Raw genomic sequence first — 14,070 nt, 5'->3', positions numbered from 1 at the left:
GGGGCTCGAGGTCGCAAGGACAATGCCTTTCCCAGCATGAAAGTGAGAGAGAAGCAAGCCAGTGACTGCCCAGAGCCCCCAAAGCTTGCCTGTCCTTGGAACCAGCTCACACCTTTGCCCTCTGACTGGTTCCTCTGCCTGAGCAAACTGCTCAATTCCCTCATCTGAACGCTTATTGGCTGACCGTTCAGAGCATCAGTGTTCGTATGGCAGTTGTTTCCCCCGAAAGCCATGCCTGCATCTCCTAAGCCATCACTGGAACCAATCTGAGGAAACCTTGCATGCTAGATGAGTCAGGAAAAAAAAACACCAGGCGATTTATGTAAGTATTTTGCATACAGAGTAACACAGCTAGATTCCTATGGTGAACTTGGTGGGACCCTGTGGGCAAGAAGCAGCTATGAGCCCGTGGGTTTAGCAAGTGGGTCTGAGTTCCTACCCTTGATTGCTGGCAGTGCTGCATGTGACCAGGCCACCCCAGGCCAGGGCAAGCTCAGGGGAAGCTCTAACATGACCTTGCATTGCAGGCAGGGCTCAGAGACACGATACTGGCCACCAGACTGGTCAGAGAGTGGGGAAAGCACTGGTTGTTCAAGCGAAGCTCGGTTTCCCCTCTGCTCTTCCTTCGTCAAGCTTCAGGTAAAGGCTTTAAGATGGGATATGGCTAAGATGAAATCCTTCTTTTAACTCAGCCTTGAAGTCCTCAGCAGCTCAAGTCCACCTGGGAAGGGGCCACTCAGGGACACAAGGGACCCACTGAGGCCAGGGAACAGTGTCCAGGTGCAGAGGCCCAAAGGAACCAAGGATTCCTACCGACGCCAGGAGTAGGCATCTCCATGGGTTCAGAAGCCCTTCACTGTGCAGAGTCTTCTCTGGGCTAGAGCCTCCAGGTGTCGGGCAAGCTGAGAATGGAGGATACGGGGAAGGTTCTCTCCCCGCTTTCATGGGCTGTGGTCTAGAAGGGTTGCTTTCTCCTTCGATGAGAAAGAGAAGTCTGTCAAGTCCCGGGAGAAAGCCATTCGTGATCCATTGGCTCCATTGTCTCATTTTAGAGTCACATTTGTGAACACTGTTGACAGCCGCACCTCGGAAGGGAATGCACTTCGCACCAAGCCTTCTTCAGCCCTGGGAACCAAGGGCAGCCAAGAACCCACACTGTCTCAGCCTTGACATTACTGCCATGTATTACTCACTCATGCAGCCCCCTCCAGGAAATGTTCCAGAATGATAGGGATGACCTACATTGGGGGTGACACATCTCAGCAGTGCTCCACACATTCCACTTTGGGGCTTTGATCTGTGCATTTATAATGAGCCTTGTCCTCTCCTTCCCCATACCCCCAGCTCATATCCTGCAACCCCTGGGATCAAGTAGAAACCAAGAGGTGTTTTGGGTTTTCCCAACTGACGAAATGAGACATGAGATTGCATTATAGGGCTACAGATTGGCTGGGTCTGGTGAAATGTGATTTAAACACTCAGACGGAGGTAAAACCAAGACCACTGCAGCCTATTGGGAAATGTCAGCACTTGTGTCTCCATAAGGCTGTCTTCTCTGAAAGCCTTTTTCATCTCTCCAGTAACCCCAGGCGGATGGAGCAAAGGCCTGAAAGCCAAGGAGGAAGATGGCCCAGGCCTGGCTCTGTTGGCTGGCAGGTTTCAATTACTGAGATTTCTGGCATAGGCTGGAGGAATAGGGCTATTTCCAGACGTGGGGCTTCCCCTTTCTGTAAGGGTCTCCTGGGCTTCCTTAGGGTCAGGAGCAAAAAGCACAAAGCACCAAGTCACTTGTTGGAGTCTCAGGGAAAAGACATCGGGGTGGACACACTTATCACAGACCTCAGGGTCACCTGGCCTTCCCTCATCTCCTCTGCACACCTTTGTCCCCTGGGTTCCCAGGGGATCCAAGTTCCTATACTTTTAGGACCCAGCATTCCATCAGCCCCTGTCCTCCCAGCAGGCTATGGTTACTCCCATCCCAGTGAGCTTCTGGTCACCAGCGAGCAGGCACAATTGTTCCCCTCTCAAAGACCAAGGGGCAGATGCAGGCTGGACTTGGGTCACCCAGAGATGTCTATTTATAAACCATCCCGATAAGCACAATCTGCCCTGCTCAACCTAGTGCTTATTCCACAGCAAAGCTAATTCTCCCAGGGGCAAGCCGAACATTTCCTGTACCAGCTAGACTGGAAAGACGGCCCAGTGGAGGGCCAAGGAGCTGCAGAGCTAGCCATTGTTTCTGAAGGGTCCAGCTCACAGGCTGTGCTAGAACGTTTACTGCTCTTTGTGTGCGAACGAAAACAACCCATCTTAAGGAGTGGTACAACAGGGGTCGGCAAACATTTTCTGTAAAGGGCTGCATAGGGAATGTTTAGTTTTTTCTGGCCACACAGCCTGGGGCAGTTGTGACAATCAGCCAAAGACATTATGTAAATGAACGAGTATGGCTGTGTGCCAATAAAACTTTATTTATAAAACCAGGTGCCCAGCCCACAGCCTTGGTTTACCAACCACTGTAGCAAAGGGAACACAAATACTGGAAAATTAGACCTCATTTAATACAAACATTTGTTAATCTACTCTCCAGGACTCCTATATTTTGGGTTTTAAAAAATATTACTTTAAATATTGTTTGTTATAATTGGGCTAGATATGTTGAAAGAAATGATTCATAATTCAGTCTTTTTAAAAATAGCCTTTATTTTCTAGAGCAGTTTTAGGTTCTCAGCAAAATTGAGCAACTAAGTGAAAAGTACAGAGATTTCTCAAATAGTCCCTCCCTCACCCTCCATGCATAGCCCTCTGCATTATCAATATATCCATGGGGGGTGTTAAAAATCCTTCTTAATAACTTCTTAAGGTCTAGTTAACTTTACACACGCATTCAATATTGCTCTTCTTAAGGATCAATTCTCCATGAGGGAAAAAAAGATACGGTGATAGATTCAGGCAAGCCCACCTGTGCGAGTCTGGCTGGAGACCCCTGGGTGAGGAAGAAAACAGTCTGGGGGGCTTTCCCTGTTGAAACCACACATGCTCTCAGAGTCCATGGGCCATGATGTCCTGATGACCAATTGTCCCCTTTGTTACAACTAGTAGGATCCTGCCTGACCCAGCAGTGGGGGACGCAAGAGAGCCAGTCTCCCACCCTAGAACCTGGAAGGTCGCACCCATTTGACAACATAGCGCCCTGGACACACCCAAGACTTGTGCCCACTCAGCCATGTGGGAGCAGCGTGTCCTGACAGATGCACGGAAGGACAAAGTCACACCCGTCTATACCACATCCTCTGTTTCCCCATGGTCCACACGGCAGTTCCTCCCCACGGCACACCGAGCACACGGAGGAACTCAGCCCCGACATGCCCCTGGCCACTCACAGCGCCCTGCACAGCGCGCTGAGACAGGGCGGGCAACCTCCTAGCCCCGCCGGCCCAGAGCACACATCCCTGTGGCCCGTGGGAGCTTGTGCCTCCCAGCCTCTGCAAGGGAACCAGACCGGCATCTGACCCTACCTTCCGCTCTCCGCAAGTCCCGGCTGCTTGTTCTCCAGGCCTCCCAGGAACCGGACAGGACCCTGACTCTTCCAGCAGCCTGGCTTTGCCCAGCAGCCAAAATTTCTTCCCTTGTCAGCCAGACTGCCCAGAGATAGAGGGGAATGGATGCAAGACCCAGACCTCTTAATGTTCACAAACCTGCCCACCTGAGGAAAATCAGTGACCAGAAGCTGGCCAGACACTGGAAGTTGGGGAAGCGTACCTAAATAGAGACCCAGCCGGGGGAAACCAAATGGTGTTCTTGGTGGGGAAGAGGCAAACAGTCCCCACTGCAACACCCGCGTGGTGTCAAGTAACAGTCAGATTAAACAAACAGCCTCAGCAGCTATTTTTACATCCAGATCGGCCACGGGTAATAGATAACTTGGGGAGTGAGAAATTGCTTGCCTCTTAGCCGGATCCTAACCCAGGATTCCAACTTCTATTCAGATTGATTTTTAATACTATTCTACTGCTGAGATTCGAATAAAAACCTCCCAAGATGCAAAGGAAAACATTTGTTTAGAGAAACACTATAAACACCATAGTGTGTGCCTTGGAACCAGCGCCCAGAGGCCTGCTGATGCCCCAGGGCAGAAATAGCCTGTTTCATCATCGGCTCGGAGGACCGCAGCCTGCATTCCTCGAGTAAGGAACCGTCCTGGGCTGTGCTTTTGGAGCAAAATAACATGCCTGGCTGCAGGCTGGGGGAAGGCTAGCCTGGGGTTTCAGGGTGAGAGTTGCTGAAGGATATGAAATAATCAAAGAGGAGGTAAGGTAAGTGCCCACTGGGTGAGCTTGGCCATGGCAGATGTGGTTGTTGGCAAGGCCCAGGTGCCAGGTTAGAGCTCCCCTCCCCATCTCTGGAGGGCAGGCCCCTCCACAGCCCTGAGGTGGGCTTGTGTCTGACTTCCCATGGCCACTTCCTATCTTGACCTGGGGTCATCTACTCTCCAAACTGCTCACAGACCCCCCCAGATCTTTTCTAACCCCCCTGCCTTTGTTCACACCATGCCAGTTCCTGGATGTTCTATTTACCTTCCCCTAAGCTGACCCTCGGAGGGCACAAGAGTTTTAATGCAGAAATTTCTTTCCTTTTTTTCAAGATCCTTTCTCACACCCCCCTGCCCTGGGGCCTGGGAAGGCAGAAGTGCCTGGTCCCAGACAGGTGTCCTGCTCTTTGGAAGTCTGTGTTGCACTGTACCTCTGAATCTATTTGTGGACTGCCCTGCCTGCCCCCGTGGATTACTCACAGCCAGCGACCTCAGTCTCAGCCCTAACTCAAGGCCTGGCACCACCTCCAGACTTGAACCCACCAGTAGCAGGATCCCAGGCAGACAGGTCTATGCACTTCAGTTCAAACGAGTCACAAATTACAGCTCCTTGTGGCCCTGCAGATGGAGTGGTCAAGACCTCCAACCAACAGGATGATCCAGCCCTTCCTTCCTCCTCCTGGGAGCCTCTAAACTTATCTTTTGAGGATGTGTCTGTGGGGACACCTGCTCACTGATCAGCACTCAGAAATGGTTTGAGGGACACCCAAAGTGAACCCCTTGATTTTACCCAGCCCGCTTACCTCCCCTGAGTGTCAAAATCAATGCTAGCCAACCTGGCAGATAAAAAGAATCGATTTGAGAGATCAACCAGCATTAAACAAAACAAAACAAACAAAACAATAAATAGGATTTAGAGCCCTAGCCCCTTGTATTTCCGCCAAATCACAGCCTCAAAAATCACTTAGCCTTTGCCTCACTTTGGCAAATCTGTGCCTCAATTTACTCATCTCTAAGATGGACAGATTGCCTGAGCTCTGTGGGGTTGAAGATCAAATAAGCTCATGTACAGATATGCTTCTATATTACAAAGCTTCTGAAATGGTAGGCATTCACTTGTTATTTTTTTCCCTGATTTTTGCCACTTCTTCAACCATTGTTTACTTATCTTTCAGTAAAGAGCATTCAAATTGACTTATTTTTTAAAAAACAGAGCTTTTAAAAAACAGCAATACCTGAGAAATCCTGGATTTGATGCTCTAGTTTTTAAAAAATATTCCCCCCCCCCAATTAGACACTGGAACAAATATACAGCCAGTTTGTATGCTATCTGCTTTTGCCCCAAATCATTTTGTTCTGGATTTTAGGAAAAGTTGTATTTCTAAATCCCATTTTAAGGAGGAGTTTGTTTTGAGGAACAAGTAACCTGAGCTGAAACCATTCAACAGGGCCCCTTACTTTCCTCCCACTCCTCAAAACGTTTCTTCCCCAGCTTACTTTTAATTCTTCACAGGTGGAGAACATGACCTCATGTCTGGTTTAGGATCCTAGAAGTGGTGAGCTTTGCTGTGTGGCAGGTGCTGATGGTGTTTGCTTGAAGTGGCTGATTGGGAAAAGAGAACCGTAAGGATGGTTCAGGGAACATTTGGGGGCAGGGCAGTGGCTGGCAGCTCTGTCAATGACGTCAGCAGGAGGGGTCGAGACAGAACAATAAAACGCAGTTGACCAGGCAAAAGCCTGTCCTGGGAGCAGGAGCTCTCAGAGTTTGGCCTGGGACCCCATCCAGCTAGGCTGACCACAGCTGATCACTGTAGAATCTGATTTCTCCCCGAATGTGCCTCCAGCTGCCCTGTCCCAGAGACCCCATGTCTGGCTCACTCTTGGTGGGGCAGCGGCGTGGACCACCCCAGGCGCAAAACGCAGCCAGAGGACGCAGCCCAAGCTCCACCAAGAGCTCAGGGTCTGCATGAGCCGGAGCTGGCATCTTTCCGGGGGACGGGCCCAGGCAGAGTGACCACTCTCTCCCAGTCCAGGAGCTGTGAGCTGCGTGGAAAGAATGTGAATGAAGACACAATTCTAAATGTAGAATCACGAACGCTATGTGAGCCGGCTCCCTCATCATCCAGAAAAACAAGACCTGCTTGTACATTCTGCAAGAGCATAAATAAAGCTGTCCTCAGGCGGCGTGCAGTGGCGTCCACTCCTTGCAGTGACTTCACCGGTTCTGACTCTCCACAGAACCTCTGGAGCATCGTGGGAGCTGCCTGGCTGCCTGAGAGCATGAGTGAAATGGCCTTGCTCCTGTCTGTACGTGTGTGATGCTGCTAACTTAATTTGGGGATAGATCTGCTCTGTTCTTCATCTGTGCTAATTAGAAACATTGAGAAGCTGGGAAGGAGGGCAGTGTGGAATGGGTCCTTCAGGCCAGTTTCCACTTCTGGGTGTTTGAAGTTCACATCTCCGCACATAATGTGAGGCAACTCCCCTGATCCTTCCGCTCTCGAGATGTGGTTGTGCTGAGCAGCTTGTCCGAGCTCTCTTCAACAGTGCTCAGCCTTCTTTATGAGTTGTTTCCATAAATGTCTTCAGGAAGTTGGTGCTTTCCCAAGGCTTAATAATAATATGTATAACAACAAAATAGTAATGTTGGTATGCACATGGAAAACCTTTACTCTCTGGCCTGCACCGTTCTGAGTCCTTATGTAAAGGAAACTACCCACTGTACTCTGTCTTAGGGCCCAGCACCGTTTTGTTCTTTCACCACGAATTGCTCCCTGATGGAGAGTTAGGGAAAGTTAAGACAGCGGGACCCACTACTTGCTGAGCACCCATTATGTCGCAGGCACTGTCTGATTTCTTTTCTCCCTATATGTGATGACTGTTCATGCGCCCTCTTTATGGATGAGAAAACTGAGGCTTGCAGAGGTCCTGGATTCCACATGACTAAGGTTGGCTCTGAGGATGCAGAAGAGGGTTTGTCCTCTGACCTGTCTAGACAATAGGTCTCTTGCAGCCGCCCTAGCTGCTCTAGCGAATCACTCTTTAAGCCTAAGTGCAGGGAACACACAGGCTTCCTTCCATTCACCTGTTCTGCTTGCCTCCCTCTGGGAGAGAGAATAAAGTCTGGCCAGGGCATCTCCTTGGCTACTGATTTGTTTTGTTAACTGTGGGATTCTGTACCTGAGTGTCAGCATAGTGAAAGGGTGTCCTCAGAGCTGATGGCAGAATGGGGTGTTACTGCAGCAGGACACTTCTCACCTTCAGACCCTTTCATCAGATGGATCTCCTTACCAGGAACTCAGAGTTAGTGGCTTTGTGAAGGGATGGTGCATGAAAATGGTGCCCAGCTCAGAAGGGCTGGATTTATTTGGGAGGGCCTGTTTTCAACTCGTGGCTGGGAAACAGGCCACTGGCCCAGGTCACTGAGGACCCTTCCTTAGAGATGCTCCCCCTGTCTGATAACCGGGTGCCAGATTGGTGGCTATCAAAGTCAGTTGAGGGCTACATGGTCTGGGAGCTCTCTTTGAGGCCTTTCCTTCAGGACTCTTGGCTTAGGACTTTGCAATGAAAGATTTAAATGAAAAAAACAGAACCTGTCCTGTGAAATGAAGTAAATCCACTTTATTAAAATATTACCATGATTTTAAAATAAAATCATGGTGACCAGCTGAGAAGTTAGCCACTAGGAGGGACCTGGAAATGAGTTAGGAGGAGTGTGAGGGGTCAGGAGCTGTGCTTCTGGTGCACATGCTGGCAAACTTTTTCTGTAAAAGGCTAGAGAGTGTATGTTTTTAGTTTTGTGGATCAGATTGCCTTTATCAGGGCTGCTCTACTCAGCCATGAAAAGCAGTTAGAGATGCTTTGTAGATGAAGAGGTGGGGTTGCATTCCTATCAAACATTATTTATGGACATGGAGATCTGAATTTCATGTCATTTTCACATATCACAAAATATTCTGGTTTTGATTCTCTCTCCTCTTTAGATATATAAAATCCACTCTTAGTTCACTACCACTACTAGACCCTATGAACTCTAGCCCACCAGGCTCCTTTGTCCATGGTGGGTTCTTTACCACTAGCACCACCTGGGAAGCCCACTCTTAGCTCACAGGGCTGTGCAAAAACAGGGGCAGATGGATTTGGTCTTGGTGTGCCGAACCTGAGCCACTCCATCTGCTTTAGTCACCACCAAACCAACCACATGTGGCTAACGAGCGCTTGAAACCTACCTGGTCTGAACTGAGAAATGCTCTAAGTGTAAAATATACACTGGATTTCAATGATTTGGTACCAAAAAACCCCACAAAATATCTTCTTAGTAGTATTCTGTATTGACTGTTGTATTGAAGCAGTGCTGAAGTGGTGATACTTTGAATATTTTGGCTTTAATAGAATATACTGTTAAGATTGTTAGCTGTGTTGTATACTGTGTGTATTTTGATCCTCACAACCACCCTGGGAGGAAGGCATGCCTATCTCTATCTCCAGATGGAGAACAAGTCAAAGAGGAGAAATCCCTTGCCCCAAGTTATGTAATTGGTTGTAGAGCCGGTCTCAGAATCAGGTGTCCCTGTCTTCCCCTGCACTGTTTCCCCTTGGTGCCTTAATTATTAAGATGCTGTGGAAGCAGGGCCTTCCTGGAAGAACTGCTGCTCCCTATAATACAGAGAGGTGATGGCTGGGTTTCACAGAGCAGCCTGACTGTGGGTAAGGAGGATCTGAAGGCAGGGTTGGAGTGCAAAGCTCCAGGGAGCCCTCTTGCTGTCCTGCACCCCCAGGCATTGCCTGCTCCCCTCTCTCTGAGCAGCAGCTGGAGAAGAAGGCTCTTCTCTTACATCTGCTTCTGGCACAGTGGGAGCACAATTGTTTGACATCAGAGCAGGAGTGAGGTAAGGATCACTACTTACTCTGGCTCCAGCCACACTTGCTTCCTTGCTCTGCTTTATATTTCCCATTCTATCCTGCCCCGGCGCCTTTGCAGCTGCTGACTCTGAAGCACTTCACCTTTGTCTTTACATGGTTCCTTCTTTCTCCCCATTCAAATGTCTGCTACCAGCACTGTTTACGATAGCCTCGACATGGAAGCAACCTAGATGTCCATTGGCAGATGAATGGATAAGAAAGCTCTGGTACATATACACAATGGAATATTACTCAGCCATTAAGAAGAATGTATTTGAATCAGTTCTAACGAGGTGGATGAAATTGGTACCTATTACACAGAGTGAAGTAAGTCAGAAAGAAAAACACCAATACAGTATACTAACACATATATATGGAATTTAGAAAGATGGTAATGATGACCTTACATGCGAGATAGCAAAAGAGACACAGATGTATAAACAGTCTTTTGGACTCTGTGGGAGAAGACGAGGGTGAGATGATTAGAGAAAATAGCATTGAAACATGCATATTATCATATGTGAAACAAATCGCCAGTCCAGGTTCGATGCATGAGACAGGGTGTTCAGGGCTGGTGCACTGGGATGACCCTGAGGGATGGGATAAGGAGGGAGGTGGGAGGGGGGTTCAGGATGGGAAACACATGTACACCCATGACTGATTCATGTCAATATATGGCAAAAACCACTACAATATTGTAATTAGCCTCCAATTAAAATAAATAAATTAATTTAAAAGAAAGTCACTACCATTTACCCAAACATGAGAGAATATGTGTGTGCATTTATATGTATTTTCTTATATTAAAGGAAAACAACTTAAGAATAAATCCTAAACTGAAATGGTTACCTCTGGAGACAGGAGGGCACAGGTGTGCAAATGAAAGGGGGAGCTAGATGTCTCAGAGTCTGCCTTGTTTGGTAGATTCAATGTGGAGCCATGTGCATACCTTACCTAATGACTAAACAAAACTAAACCAAAAAGTTAAAAAAGGCTGTCTTGAAAAATTAAGAGCAAAATGAAACAAATGAATCTAATGTGTAGGGGGCATAATTTCACTAAGGGGAATTATTTCAAATGGTTTTAAACTACATTAGTTTGTTTTAACATTCGTAAGGAGGGTATACCTGAACGTAAAATTAACTGTAAAGTAAAATCTTAAATCATTCTCAGAAATATAAATAGATATAGATAAAGCAAATTAGGAAGTATGTTAGTGTCATGAGAAAACAAGGTCATTTTTTAGTGTTAGAGAAAAGAGCTGCAAATATAAAAGCAAAATGGTAAATAAAACTTGGTAACATTTATTTGATATCAATATAAATTATATAAAATCAAATATGCAAAAGTGTGAAATCAAGATACAGTTTCTCTTAAAAAAAGAAAAGCACTTCTTAAAAGGCCTATAAGTAATAACTAACATCATACCAATGACTCTCATCTTTACCAACATTTCTGTCTCTGAAGATAGCTCATTAAAAAGGACACACATTCTCTTAACAGAAAATGTGTAAGAAGAGTCTGAAACCTCTGGTCACACCAAAGACAGGCAGGCTGAGAAAGATGGCTGGGATGATATCAAAATAACTAAGGAGTCAACTGAAGAGGTTCCCACAGCAACAGATGGAACAGGTTACACTAGCACAAATAAAAGCCTGGGTAGATTGAAACGCTGAGTATGGTTGAACTCATGAGCTCATAATGATACTTTAAAAAATCCCAAATCAAAACCCGAATAACTCAAGCAACCCTTCATGGTCCTCTTGGAGGATGGAGGGAGCAGGTTCATCCTTCTGAAAGGGTGAACAGGGTCAAGTGCCTCACACAACTTTCCTGTGTGAGCTATACCCAATAGTCCAAAGAGCCAAGTGATGAGTGAAGAAGAGTGCGTTGCCATTTCCTACTCCAGAGGATCTTCCCGACCCAGGGATTGAACCCTTGCCTCTTGCATCTCCTGCACTGGCAGGCAGATTCTTTACCACTAGTGCCACCTGGGAAGCCCCAATAAAGAAGGAAGGGTAGAACTAGAAGATTGTCATTTTTCAAACTCCTGACAAATAATGATCAAGACAATGATCCCTGAGGGATTCATATATAAACACACAACACCCATGATGTGCTCTTGCCAAACAAAAACAAACCTAAATCAGAACAAGTCTCTGCCTCTGGATTTAACTACCTGATTATAGGAATAACAGGGACAGAGGAAACTGTTAAATGAGACCATGAAGAAGTATTCAGCAAAATCCAGGGTATGGAAAACTCTATAGAACATGTGACCAATTTCTTTAACAAATAAGCCATTGAAATAATTTATTATAAGACACCTGAGAGACACAGGTGCTCTTCGGATCTTGGTTCTAATACACTCTCCATAGCAAACATTTATAAGACACTTGGGCAATCTGAATGCTTCCTGGGTATTTGATGTTATTCAGGAATTACAGCTAGTGTTTTAGACATGAAAATGGTATTTGAAAAAAGCAGCTTTATTATTTAGCAACATCTACATTAATACTTCCCAGGTAGCACTAGTGGTAAAGTACCCGCCTGCCAATGCAGAAGACATAAGAGATGCCGGTTTGATCCCTGGATCATGAAGATCCCCTGGAGGAGGGTGTGGCAACCCATTCCAGTATTCTTGCCTGGAGAATCCCATGGACCGAGGAGCCTGGCAGGCTACAGTCCAAAGGGTTGCAAAGAGTTGGATATGACTGAAGTGACTTAGCACGCATGCACGCTAATATTTAAGAATGAAATTATATGACATCTGGGACTTATTTCTGAGTAATGCAGTGTACGGAGAAATGAGTTGGAGTATATGAAACAAGATTTTTGGACTTGGGTATTTGTTACACTGTCTTCTGAACTTGTGTATACGTTTGAAATATTCCATAATTTTAAGAAAATAGAAAATTCCCTGGGGCAGGAAGGAAGGAATGAGAGGGTCAGAGTGAGCCGAGGAGGAGATGGGAGCTCCTGGGAAGAGGAGAGACACAGCAGGGAGCCGGAGGACACTGGCAGGCTCTGTGGGAGCCAGGGCGAGACCTGAGACTGTCCCTAGAACCACGTGGCCGAGGAGGTGGCACCTGGGCCTGCCTGGCCCGTCCCTCCGACTCCAGTCTGTCTGGTAACCTCACTTAGGGTTATCTGATATAAAGTGGCTTTAGCGAGGCCAACAGCTCTACAAATATTGGCAGGTACACAAAGCATCAGAAACAGCTAAAAGCCCAATTTTAGAGTTTGATTGGCTAAGGCTAGACTTTAAAATTAACACATTAAAATAGAAGAAAATATTTATGGAAGAGTATTAAGTAATCAGTGGCTTCCCTGGCGGCTCAGATGGTAAAGCGTTTGCCTGCAATTCTGGAGACGTGGGTTTGATCCCTGGTTGGGAAGATCCCCTGAGAAGGAAATGGCAACCCACTCCAGTACTCTTGCCTGTAAAATCTCACAGACAGAGGATCCTGGTAGATTACAGTCCATGGAGTCGCAAAGAGTTGGACACAACTGAGCAACTTCACTTGATTCCATGTTTCCATTAAGTAATCAAGTAAAGATGGAGTTTATATAATTAATGTAAAAATGTGTATATATTCATGGGAAAAAACTTTAAAACTGTAAAAATGTAGTTACAGGGGAAAAAGTTCTCAAACAATATATAGCCAAACGATAGGTAAAATGATACCTAAAACCAACAAATATTGCTTTGTCAGCAGAATACGTGCATGTGTTGATTTTTCCTTTTATTTTCTTTTAAATGATGGTGTATTTTTCATTGAGATGATTTGCCACAGGGTGAAGAAAACCTGTTACTACTTTTGACAAGAGATTATGGTTGGACCAGCTTGCAGGGAAATCTGAGTCCAGAGTTTTAGTGAGACACTTTCCGTTCCCCCGCCCCACACCCCCGGCTGGAGCCACCTTCGTTTGGCCAAGGTGGGTGGTTAATTTCACTGGTGACGTTAACACCCCTGGAATGGATGTATGGGATGGTGGAGCTAAAAATATCCCAGTGCAGGGGCAGTTTCTCTAGAAAGCCCAGAGCTGTCTACTTTCTCCCAAGGGCTGGGTAGGTCACTCTCCAGTGGCCAGTGCTATGACGTGATAACTATGTCTGGGGTAAAATCTGCTTCTGGACCCTTGCACATGTTAAGAACCCCTTCTAGGCATTGCTTTTGCTGCAGAGGGTCACCTCGGGCCCTCAGAGTGAGGAGGGCATGCTCACAACCATGGGGGCTGCCCAGCTCTTGTACCTGTAATCCCATCAGAGCTCTGGCTTCCTATTGGGGAATGCAAGGTGTCAAGACCCCTCCCTACCCTTGGCTCCTCCATCGGTGGTTCTCTCACATCCTCCTGTCCAGTTTTAGAGAGGAGTTGGGGAAGCAAATGCCTATGGTGGGACCAGAGCTGGCTCAGGTGCCTTGGGAGGCTGGGACTGAGCCAGACTGTACGCTCTGACATGAGCAGTTCTGCAAGTCGCCATGTCCGCTCCAGGTTCACTGTCTGACATTTGGATCTCAACCCTCCAAAACTATTACTGCTTCCAGAAGCTTCCAGCAGCCCAAATTTAGAGAGCTGTGAGGATTTTGCACAACTTCATGGGTATTCTTGCCTGGAGAATCTCCATGGACAGAGGTGCCTGGCAGCCCATGAGGTTGCAAAGAGTTGGACATGACTGAGCGACTAAGCGCACACACACACACACCCGGGAATCTACTAGTTGGAGTTCTGTTGGCACGAATGGCATGCAGAGGGCTATCCCACTGTTTTACAGGGTGTTGGCTCTCCGTGCAGCCCTTAGAGGAGGGCTCTGGGTGCAGCCTCATCATCTCCCACTTTCCTGCAGAGGGAGCAGG

General features: G+C 47.0%; 1 protein-coding gene across 3 annotated transcripts in view; it reads right to left on the bottom strand.

Annotated features, from left to right (window-relative positions):
* C7H10orf71 (chromosome 7 C10orf71 homolog) overlaps window positions 1–14,070 on the bottom strand; it is a 51,099-nt gene that overhangs the window by 22,180 nt on the left and 14,849 nt on the right. Inside the window, exon 1 of one of the 3 annotated variants that reach the window (XM_020916248.2) lies at window positions 5,807–6,230. The exons of 1 other annotated variant lie outside the window; for it this stretch is intronic. The gene's annotated coding sequence lies outside the window, so the exon portion shown is untranslated. Of the gene's footprint in view, window positions 1–3,515; window positions 4,384–5,806; window positions 6,231–14,070 lie in introns of those variants that run through there. One more of the 3 variants, XM_020916250.2, reaches the window with a different exon arrangement.

Source organism: Odocoileus virginianus, chromosome 7, assembly GCF_023699985.2.
Source record: "Odocoileus virginianus isolate 20LAN1187 ecotype Illinois chromosome 7, Ovbor_1.2, whole genome shotgun sequence".
NCBI classification, from domain to species: domain Eukaryota; kingdom Metazoa; phylum Chordata; class Mammalia; order Artiodactyla; family Cervidae; genus Odocoileus; species Odocoileus virginianus.
The sequence above is the reverse complement of the archived record's forward strand: the minus strand, read 5'-3'. Positions and strand labels throughout refer to the sequence as shown.